General features: G+C 47.4%; 1 pseudogene across 1 annotated transcript; it reads left to right on the top strand.

Moving 5' to 3' along the window:
- Window positions 1-2,532: 2,532 nt before the first annotated feature.
- LOC311510237 (heat shock 70 kDa protein 1A pseudogene) lies at window positions 2,533-4,899 on the top strand (annotated as a pseudogene). Its single transcript has one exon. The product of its transcript is annotated as a heat shock 70 kDa protein 1A pseudogene (transcript).
- Window positions 4,900-11,475: the final 6,576 nt, after the last annotated feature.

Below are 11,475 nucleotides of genomic sequence, written 5' to 3'. Positions count from 1 at the left end.
AGAATATGCCATCTTGATGGATGTAGATCAGGTGTTGTGAATTTAAATTTGGCCCAAAATATATTTTTTTCAAAAGAAAGCTTTTATAAAACTGAAAGACCCATTAGAAATTTTTCTAATTTTAAGACTTCAGAGAAAGCAGTTTTTAAATGAATAAATGTTCCCCTGTAGTGTTTGAAACCTAAAATTTTGCATCACTTAATAATCTGAAAGTGAAACTGGTTTATTTGAGTATCATTGCCCTCCCTGACAGAAATGTAAAAACCAAAGTGCCGTGTAGGTTGGGTTTTAAAAATTCTTTCTGAGGATCTAAAGTATTATGAGTAACAGCTGTAAAAAAATGACTTATGATCATCTTGACAAAGAATGCACAATACTTTTGTCTGATTCTTGGGTTCCATATTTCAAGTTTGCACATAGTTGCATAATTTCCTACTGCTCTCCACTCTAGTGAGGGATACCTGAAACTTTTGGAGAATTGAGGTTTCACTACACTTTATAAAATACTAGTAAATGTTCTTTAGCATATTTTATGGACGTAGTGAAAATGAAATTTGAGGGCCTCACTGCAATGCTCTGGTCTTGAATCTTTCCTATGAAGGGGTGGGGAGAAACCGTTGTGATTTAGGCTGTGTCTACACTGCCACTTTCAGCACTAAAACTTTTGTCGTTCAGGTAAAGCTACCACCGCTTGTTTGGGCTGGGTTTTTTTAATCGCCGGGAGAGCTCTAAGGTGGGTAGTGTAGACATACCCTCTGTGGGAAGTAGGTGTGCAGATTAGGAAGGTCCTGTTGTATTTAGCTATCTCAATGACTAGTTTAACTACCAGATAATTACACAGTGTGGAGGAGCAATAATGAAACTTGTTGCTTTACAGAGAATGATAAAGCTTGACTGGAGATTCTCGACTGGGAAAAGTTACTATCATGGCTAAAACAAGAGGCAGAGCAGAGATCTCTTAAAAGACTGGCAGAGGAAGCCGGAGACAATGATATTTTTCCAACCCCTCACTGATAAACACAGTGACTCTTCATAGGGAGCAGGGGCTCATGTAGATGTAGGGGAACATGACTGTCCAGCTTGCTGGAACATGGCACGACCTGCAAAAATGTAAAGACTAAAACTTGCTTGATGCAAGGAATAAAGGACTTGACTAGAAAAGCTGCATGGCAATACAGAATGAAGTCCGCCAAACCTCATGACCTGGCTGAGGAAACAGGTGTCCTGTTCTTTGCCGTACTCTTTGTCACAGCGGCTATAATCACTAAAGAAAAATGTTTGATCAGCTGAATGGCAGTGTTCACAAAGGTGCCATGCTGCTGTTGCTGCAGGAAATTCAATAAGAAGCATTCAAAAGTGCCTTTGCTTCACGGGTCTCCCAGTGCAACTCCACAAGTAGAATATTCAGGCTTGTTTATTATCTTGCAAATCCTGGTAGGCTTGTTTCAGATCTCCCCAGGGTGGCCAGCGTGCAACAGTGGATGGCTTGGCTGTTGGATGAAAGGACCGTTTGGTCCTTATTGGAGCCAAAATTCTTGAGTGGATGGCTCACATGACGTATGAAAAATGTTGTTATGGTGGAGCTCCCCCCCAGCTCACCTGAAACTGGATTGGAACCAATATCAACCTAAAAGTGAAAGGCTCTGTAATTCATTTCCCTCAACCACCCACAAGCCAGCCAGCCTTCCTAAACTGGGGCCAGATTGGAACTGGTGCTGTAATAACCCTCTGTCCCATTCCATAGAGTCTGTTTTTGGAAGTTTATGACCAACAGCTTGAAGAGTAAATTGTTTGGAGGTTTGGGGAGTACAAGAAGCTGCCAAAGAAAGCTTGAGTCAGCTTCTGTTCCCTTTCGCATTGTAGGGTTTTTCAATAGCCCATTAGTTGCTTCTGTAAGTTTTATGAACAGATATTTCCAGTTTCTGACTCTCCTTGTGTCCAGTGCTTTGTGAATAATTAACTTGCTTTTTGCAAGTCATAAAAAATGTTTCCCAGAGATCATCATTCAGTGCTGAAATGCAGCCACCTCTGGGCTGAAGTGTGGTAGCTGTTAATCACACAGCAAAGCTGCACAAAGATTACTCACCCAGCAAAAGTGCAGCTGCCTCTGGGGTGGGGCATGGCATGGTGTGCAACCGTTTAGTGCAAGGAGAAAATCCAATCCAGTTGAAATTTAGGGAGAAAGAATGGAGTTAGCTGGCTTGGGCTAGACACGTTAGCAAACTCCATCATCCTAATACTCTGACCTCCAGACTGGAATGTGTCTGGTTGAAAAGATCCCATGGCATTTCTCTCAAGAGTATGAGTATTAAAACCCTAGATCAAGTCTTTCAAAAGTGACTAGTGAGGTGCACAACTTGAGGAACCTTAAAGGGGCCTGGTTTTCAGAAAGTGCTGAGCTACTTGCTTATGATGCTTTGATCGACACGTTTCAATCTGGGGGCTAGTCTGGATTTATTTCTGGAAAGCTGGTCTTGTTAAGGAATTGAGTTAGGATTTAGGGACTTGAGCAACCCACTTTCCCACCTCATCATGATCATATGCCAACCCTCGTGATGGGATGGTTGTTAAGATAATCAAGAGAACACTCCATGGTAGGTAAAGTGGACATAGTTTCTGCTGTTATTGGCTGAAGGCCTTCAACTGTATTGTGACATGTCTGTTGTGAGGTCATCAAGGCGTATGCAGGGGCTGCAGACTGCATTGATCAAGAGAGGCAGCAGGAGGAAGAGCTGCCACTCCCAGCACAGCTGAGTGGGAAGGGACCCAGGGAGTGGGGTACCACCAGCCCTGCTGAGGAGAACCTGATGCACTCGCCCTGAGGTTACTCGCCCTGTTGAGGGAAACCTGAATCAAAGAAGGGCTTACCACCAGCTCTGCTGAGGGGAACTTTATGAGAGGTTACCAGCCTATGAAGAGAATCCCTCTTGGGCAGAGTGTAACGTCATGGAGAAGAATTCACCCAAGCCTGCTCTGAAACACCCAGCAATTGGTATTGACTTGGGCACCACTAAATCCTGCGTGGGCCTCTTCCGAGACGGCAAGGTGGAAATAATTGGCAACAACCAGGGCATCCGCACCACGCCCAGCTGTGTTGCCTTCACTGAGACAGGGAGGTTGATAGGGGATGAGGCAAAGAACCAGGCAGCCCTCAACTCTCCTAACATCATATTCAGTGCCAAGCGCTTGATTGGCCGAACATCTGAGGACCCTGTTGTGCAGGCAGATGCGGAGTTCTGGCCCTTCCAGATAGTGAAAGCTGAAGGGAAGCCCCAGGTGCAGGTGTCATACAAGGGAAAGGAGAAGGTTTTCTACCCAGAGGAGATTTCTGCTATGGTGCTGGGTAACTTGAAGGAGATGGCTGAGGACTACCTGGGCCATCCCATCACCCATGCCATTGTTACTGTACCAGCCCACTTCAATGACTCCCAGCGCCAGGCCACCAAAGATGCTGGGGCAATCGCCGGCCTCAATGTGCTGAGGATCCTCAGTGAGACTACAGCCGCCGCCCTCGCCTACAGCCTAGACAACCCTAGCAATGGAGAACACAATGTGCTTATCTTTGACCTGGGTGGAGGAACCTTCAATGTCTCCGTCCTCACCATTGACGGGGGCATCCTCGAGGTGAAGGCCACCTCTGGGGACACCCATCTGGGAGGGGATGATTTTGACAACTGCCTGGTGAGCTTCTTCATAGACGAATTCCTAAAGAAACATCAGGAGAACATCAGCAAGGACAGAAAGGCCGTGTGGAGGCTCAGGAGGGCCTGCGAGGCAGCCAAGCGCACCCTGTCCTCCAACATCAAAGCCAGTATCGACTTGTACTGCCTGTACAAAGGGATCGATTTCCACGCAGACATCACCCGGGCCCAGTTCGAGGAGCTGTGTGCTGACCTCTTCCGAGGGACCCTGAAGCCCGTGGAGAGGGCGCTGCAGGATGCAAAGCTGAGCCAGGCCCAGATCCATGATGTAGTTCTGGTGGGCGCCTCCACCCGCATCCCCAAGATCCAGGAGCTGCTGCAGGATTTCTTCGGCAGCCGGCAGCTGAACAAAAGCCTGAACCCGGATGAAGCTGTTGCCTATGGGGCCGCTGTTCAAGCCGCCATCCTGATCGGAGAGAGGTCAGAGGTCACAAGGGGCCTGCTTGCCCTGGATGTGGTGTCCATGTCTCTGGGAATTGAGACAGACGCAGGGAAGATGCACACCCTGATCAGACGCAACACTGCCATCCCCACGGTGGTAACTCGGACCTTCACCACCTTCGATGACCATCAGCCTGACCTGCTCATCCATGCCTATGAAGGGGAGAGAGCTACTGCCAAGGAGAACCACCTGCTTGGCCATTTCCTTTTGAATGGCATTTCCCCCGCCCCCCGTGGCATGGTCTTGGTGGAGGCGACCTTCTATATTAACGCAGATGGTATCCTGACTGTGTTTGCCCTGGACAAAGTCGCCGGCAATGCCAACCCCATTGCTGTGACTGCCAACAAGGGGCGACTGAGCAGAGAGGAGATACAGAAGTTAGCGGCAGAGGCTGAGAAATACCAAGCTGAGGACAGGGCACAGAAATGGAAATTGGCCACCAAGAACTACCTTCAGTCCTGCGCTTTCAGTGTGAAGCGGACCTCGGAAGATATCCTTAACTACTTCACCTTGCAGGCGAAGAAGAAGGTGATGGAGAAATGTCAGTTGGCCTTCTCCTGGCTGAGTCCAACTGGATGGTTGAAGAGGAGGAGGTCAGGCCCTATGAAAATGGTCTCGGGGAACTCCCTCCCAGGACTTAAACGCCTAAGTAACAGCACCACGGGCATCAGCAGAACAAAACCAAGCAAGTTCGTGGTCACCACTTGCAGCTGGACTTTCCAGTTTACCCAAACTACCACTGTGATCTACCCATAGGAAGTCCTAGCAGGGACCAAGGAAGCTAGGCTTGCTGGTTGCTGTTGATTTACCTGGATTTACCATCTGATATAGCCAATTCATAATTGGGACCCTTTCATGAATTACAACCATCGGCCTCAATAAATTCTGCCTCTCATACATGTCTGTACAGGTGCATTTACTAATTATTGGGCAAATAGCATGCTCCACGGAGTGTATGCCACAGATGTATTTGGGCTGCGATGTTTAAAGGAACCTAAGAGAGTTAGGTGCCAAATCCCATTGAACTTCACTGGGAGTTGGGCACCTAACTTCCTTAAACTCCTTCCAAAATATAGCCTTGGCGTCACAGTCTGTCAATTGTACAGGGACTTTTGAACAGGTTTGTGTGTTTAATGTAGAACCTATAGAAAATGTCTCGTTTCCAAAGGATAACCTAGACATTTCCAAATTTTAGGGAGAGATTCTAGTCTGTTATGCTAGGGTAAATCTGAAATGACTCCACTGAAGCTAGCTGAGTAACGAGCAGATTCTGATCTCAGTTACACTGGGGTAAATCTGAAGTAACTCCAGTTAAGTCAAAATAGTTAGGTACAGATTCTGATCTGCTACCCAGATGTAAATCTGTATTGACTCTGGAGATACATGTCTTTTCAGATATATCCCCTTTTAGTTATCTCCTCTGCAATCTAAACAGCCTATATCTCTTATAAACCGATTGAGTCTGTCCAGGCCTCCAAAACAATTCCTTAGCTACTTACCTTTGGATCCCTTCAGTTTCTACCATAATACGCCAAAATTACTAGGTCTGGGGAAAATGTTTGCTATGAAAAAGGAAAAAAACCCACAAAACTTGTCAACTCACCCGTATGTTCTGTGACAAATACAAAACTCATACCTTCAAAGAAAGGCTGAGATTAATGATCCTCTAAAAGCCAAAATAGTTTTTTAGTGACGGCAGTCAAGGGAATAAAAGACCTGGAAATCTGGGTTCCCAAGATACTTTGCAAATACAGCCTGCACTCTGCATTATTCCTGCAGAGCCATCATTGCTCTCTGTAGAACATGAATTCAAGCTTGCATCCTGCTGTGAATGAGGAAAGAGCTCATTTCAGAATCATCACAGCAAATGGTAAAATAACGTAAAGCGGTCTAACAGAGCGTGAAACGAGGCAAGGAAATACTATGCTGCCCTCTGCTGGGTGGAATCCTAACCCCGAAAGAAGATCCATCTCTCAAGTGGTGAAGGCCTGTTCTTTAAAGGAGGAAGATGGGCTGAGGCATGACTCTCATGCTTTCCAGCGTGGGGACTAGGACCCTGGTGTTGTCAGCTCTAAATGACAGCCCTCTACTGCTTGAGCTACACGAAAATTCTTATAGCTGGTGAAGAGAGAAGGTCACATAGGCCTTGTCAATGTACAAGGTGTATTATACCAGGACAGTTAAAATGATACAATCCCTGCTCACCTCCAGTGTGGATGCAGTTATACCAGCATAAAGGTGTCTTATACTAGTAGAGCTTATTGGTGCTCGGAAAGAGGAATGTTGTTCTGGTAGAAATACACTTATACCTGCTTCTACACTAGAGGTTGTACTGATAGAACGATCAGTTAAAAAGCATACCTTGAACCAGCCAAGTACAAAAACTGTTTTAGACCTAGTTTCTCTTGGGGCCATTTGGTCTGGTGTCCAGGAGGACACAGGACAGGTTATGGACTAACCCACAGATGAGAGCTAGTTCAGGTTCTTGATGGAGGGGCTGGGATACCTCCATCCAGAGATTAATGCCAGAAGAAAGTCAAGTCTTTCTCCATGAAGAAGAGAAAAGGACTCAGCTGTCTCAGTTCCCAAGATAACTGCACCTGTGACTGGAACAGAACAAATAACTGAGTTGTTTTAGTTTGGGGTTTGAATCAAAAAATCCAGGTGGAAAAAATATTTTCGGTTTGCTTTGAACCTTTTTCATTTAGGGTGTTTTTCACCCTTTTAAAAAATTTCTTTCTTTCTTTCTTTCAAATTATCTGAATTTCAAAACGAAGCACTGTTTTGAAATTAAAAGTTGCAACGTTTAGTTTTAAAACGGCAGAAATAAACCATTTAGATGTTTTCAGCTCTTTTCCGGCCAAATCTATTCGCTGAATTCAACCTGAATTTGTGATGCGTTTCAGTGGCCTAAAAATGTATTTTTTGGTGTATTTACTATTCACTGAAAATGTATGGCCCAGCTCTACTTCTGACCCCTTTGTGGCCTTCTTGAGGGCTGTGATGCTGGCAGACCAGGTCATGTCAGAGGGTATTCAGGCCAATTCACTTGTTTATTAGTATAGATCAAAGTGATCGTTAAATGGGGAAGTGTATAGGGTCTTTAAACTTCATGAAAACAAGTGGAATGTTACTTGCATTGTTTCCACTTATCTGTATCCTGTTGTAATTCAATAACAAACATTTACACTATGTATACCCCGTAACTAAATAACCCATCAAATGCAAATGAGTTTTGTGGAATGCAAATGAAGCAAAGGCTAATTTCAAAGCAAGTAGCCATTGTGTGTGATGACTGGAGGTCAGAGACTCTAAATAAGTGCATTCCTCACTCACCTTTATCAAAGGAAAACACACATGAGTAGTGTCCCTGTCAGCTTGTTTTCTGTGAGAAAAAGCTTTAAAGATGGATTCTAGGAAAGATCCTTCTGCTCTGGACCGTATGGACTCTTACAGGGAAGTGTACCAGATACAAAGCAGAGATCCCCTGAGAGAGTCTGGGTACCCTGACAAGACTTTTGGGAAACTGGCAGTTTATTACATCACTGCCACCATTTGGAATTACAGACGGTGACTCACCTGTACATATATTTTACCCACTTTAACCTCTCAATAACGCTCATTTCCTTTTCTTAGCTAATAAATCTTTAGTTAGTTTACTACAGAATTGACTATTAGCGTTGTCTTTGGTGTATGATCTGAGTACCAATTGTTCTACGGTAAGTGACCTGTCTCTTGGGACTCGGAGCAACTTGATGTGGTGTGAACTTTGGTTTAAGTGACCATTATCACTAAGTTTGGTTTGTCTGGGTGACAATCCAGGCTGGACAATCAAGGGGACAGTCTGTGACTCCATGATAAGACTGGGATAGTGATCCAGAGCTCACATTTGTTATAGAACACACCACCAAGTAGGGGTGTCTGCCCCGTTTTCTGACAGTCTGCCCTGAGGTTGGCACTCACAGTTGTGAGCCACTCCAAATACTGTGACAAGGGTGTCCTACTTAGTCCTCAGCCATCACCTTTTTCCTGGTGTGATCCTGCAACCCACTCCCTCCAGATGGAGCATGCAGGTTGCGGCAACCTGCAATTCACTTTAATTGACTTTAATTCAGCCCCTGCAGTCCTGTTCTCTCAGAGGCAGTGACAAGGTCAGCCAGGGACCAGCCAGTTCTAGAACAAAGTACTGTTTATTCAGAAGCATTTCAGAGAAAGGAGATGATGATTTCAGAGAAAACATACCAGGAAAGCAAGCATTTATTTGCAGGTCTAGCTTACCAGGCAGTGGCATATCTTCCCCATGGAGATTAAAATACTTCAGACCCTTTCTGCAGGGTCTGTCTCTCTTGATCACAGCTTCATGTTGGTCCTTAGCTCAGATCTGAGAGTGCCCCTTCTGTCTGCATCAGGGTGATTGTTTTATACCATTTTCAGTTCTTTGTTTGCTAGGCCGCATAAGCGAGGTCAAAACAGTCTATGCAACTTCCCCAGGACCAAACTTCTCCAGACTTGTAACCTGCTTTAGGGATTGACATTATTCTTCCCCGGCCCCCCAGGGAAACCTTGTAACTCCCCCATTGAATCAGGAATCTAATCACTAGCTGTCATAAATATAAAGGGAAGGGTAATCACCTTTCTATATACAGTGCTATAAAATCCGTCCTGGCCAAAGACAAAATCCTCTTACCTGTAAAGGGTTAAGAAGCTCAAGTAACCTGGCTGGCACCTGTCCAAAATGACCAATAAGGGAGAGTGGGGGGAGAAAGGATTTGTCTGTCTGTGTGATGCCTCTCCCGGAGGCAGATCAAGAAAGGAAGCAATCCAACTCCTATAGAGTTAGTAAGTAATCTAGCTAGAAAATGCGTTAGATTTTCTTTTGTTTTTGGCTTATGAAATTCGCTGTGCTCGAGGGAATGTGTATCTCTGTTTTTGTGTCCTTTTGTAACTTAAGGTTTGGCCTAGAGGGATTCTCTATGTTTTGAATCTGACTGCCTGTGAGATTATCTTCCATTCTAATCTTACAGAGTTGTTTTTATCTTTTTTTGTTCTTTTAATAAAGTTATGTTTTTTAAGAATCTGATTGGGTTTTTAGGACCCTAAAAACCCAAGGCTGGTCTGTGCTCATCTTGTTTTTTCTCAAGCCTCCCCAGGAAAGGGGGTGTAAGGCTTAGGGGGATATTTTGGGGGAAGACGTCTCCAAGTGGTCTCTTCCCTGATTGTTTGTTAAATTGCTTGGTGGTGGCAGCATACTGAATCCCAGATACGAGGAATTTTGTGTCTTGGGGAAGTTTTAACCTAAACTGGTAGAAATAAACTTAGGGAGTCTTTCATGCAGGTCCCCACATCTGTACCCCAGAGTTCAGAGTGGGGAAGGAACCTTGACACTAGGCAATAAATATACCTGTAACACCAAGTTGATGCAATAGATTTTGATGGTTCCATGTGTCCATTGTATCTGTCACATCAGGTCATGTGCGCTCACGAGCACGACATGTCCTTCCCAGACCAGCTGAATCTGGACCTGTCTGTCTGTCTGGTTTGGAGTTGTCTTGGGATGGTTGTGTGGAGCCCACCATGTGCCTCCATGTCTCCTGCTCTTACAGTCCACAGATGCAATGAAGCCAGGTGGAAAAGAGCTGGGATCCAGGGTCAGGAGAGAATCAGAGACGTGTAGGACTGGAAGGGACATCAATAGGTCATCGAATCCAGTCTCCTGCACTCAAGGAAGCACTACGTAATAACTAGACCATCTCTGACAGGTGTTTGTCTAACCTGTTCTTAAAAACCTCCAATGATGGAGATTCTGAAACCTCCCTAGGCAATTTGTTTCAGGGCTTAACCACCCTGAGAGAGTTTACTGCACAGTACAGCTCTGTCCAGTCTCCAGTCATCGGACAAAAAAGAGGGGTTAGTGGGTTACCGATTGTTGTAATAAACCATAAATCCAGTGACTTTAAATCCATGATTTTTAATGACTAGAGAAGTTATGAATGGGAGCTTAAATTCATAATGTTGTCCTATGACTGTAGAGGGGTTAACTGGCCACTTCACCTTGAATGGTCCCTTGAAATAGGAGTTAGCTACTTCTAGTTCTGCCTTTTATGGAGCTGACACCCCCTGAGTACCTTTCCCAGAGTTCTGAATAAGCTCAAAAGCTGGTCTCTCTCATCAACAGACAGCCAGGTCCAATAAAAGATCCCCCCCCCTGCCACCCACCTTGTCTTTCTTCCCCAGCTCAGCAGTGGACAAAAGGCACCTGGGTCAATACTGTCATCTGATGCCTGAGGAAAAGAAAAGCCATTAGTTAAAGTGACCCTGCAGACAATGTTCCCTCTAATTTTTCCCATCCGTGTGTGGAATGAATGCTGTTATGTGCACCAACATGGAGGTGATTTGTGGTGGGGGTGGGGCCGAGGGGTTTGGGCTGGGGTGCAGAGGGCGAGGGCTCCGGCTGGGGGTGCGGGCTCTGGGGTGGGGCCAGGGATAAGGGGTTTGGGGTGCAGGCTGCTCGGGGCTGCGGCGGGGAGAGAATCATAGAATCTCAGGGTTGGAAGGGACCCCAGAAGGTCATCTAGTCCAACCCCCTGCTCGAAGCAGGACCAATTCCCAGTCGGAGAGAGAGGACTCCCCCCAGCTCTCTTCCTAGCTGCAGCAGCCCCCGGGCTGGGGGAGGTCTCTCTCCCCCCTCCCGCCACAGCCCCAGGGTTGGGGGGGTGGAGGCATCTGGCCCTGCTGTAGTCTCAGGGTTGTGCGGGGAGAGACATCTGGCCCCCTGCAGCCCCGGGGCTTGTGGGGGGAGAGACATCTGGCCCCGCTGCAGCCCCGGGGCTTGTGGGGGGAGAGACATCTGGCCCCGCTGCAGCCCCGGGGCTTGTGGGGGGAGAGACATCTGGCCCCGCTGCAGCCCCAGGGCTGGGGCCGGGGGAGAGACATCGGGCCCCCCTGCAGCCCCGGGGCCGGGGGAGAGACATCGGGCCCCGCTGCAGCCCCGGGGCCGGGGGAGAGACATCGGGCCCCGCTGCAGCCCCAGGGCTGGGGCCGGGGGAGAGACATCGGGCCCCCCTGCAGCCCCGGGGCCGGGGGAGAGACATCTGGCCCCGCTGCAGCCCCAGGGCCGGGGGACAGACATCGGGCCCCGCTGCAGCCTTGGGGCCGGGGGACAGACATCGGGCCCCGCTGCAGCCCCGGGGCCGGGGGACAGACATCTGGCCCCGCTGCAGCCCCAGGGCTGGGGCCGGGGGAGAGACATCGGGCCCCGCTGCAGCCCCGGGGCCGGGGGACAGACATCGGGCCCCGCTGCAGCCCCGGGGCCGGGGGACAGACATCGGGCCC

Source organism: Lepidochelys olivacea, assembly GCF_965140295.1.
Source record: "Lepidochelys olivacea isolate rLepOli2 genome assembly, chromosome: 19".
Classification (NCBI taxonomy): domain Eukaryota; kingdom Metazoa; phylum Chordata; order Testudines; family Cheloniidae; genus Lepidochelys; species Lepidochelys olivacea.
This window is presented reverse-complemented; position numbering and strand designations above follow the sequence as displayed.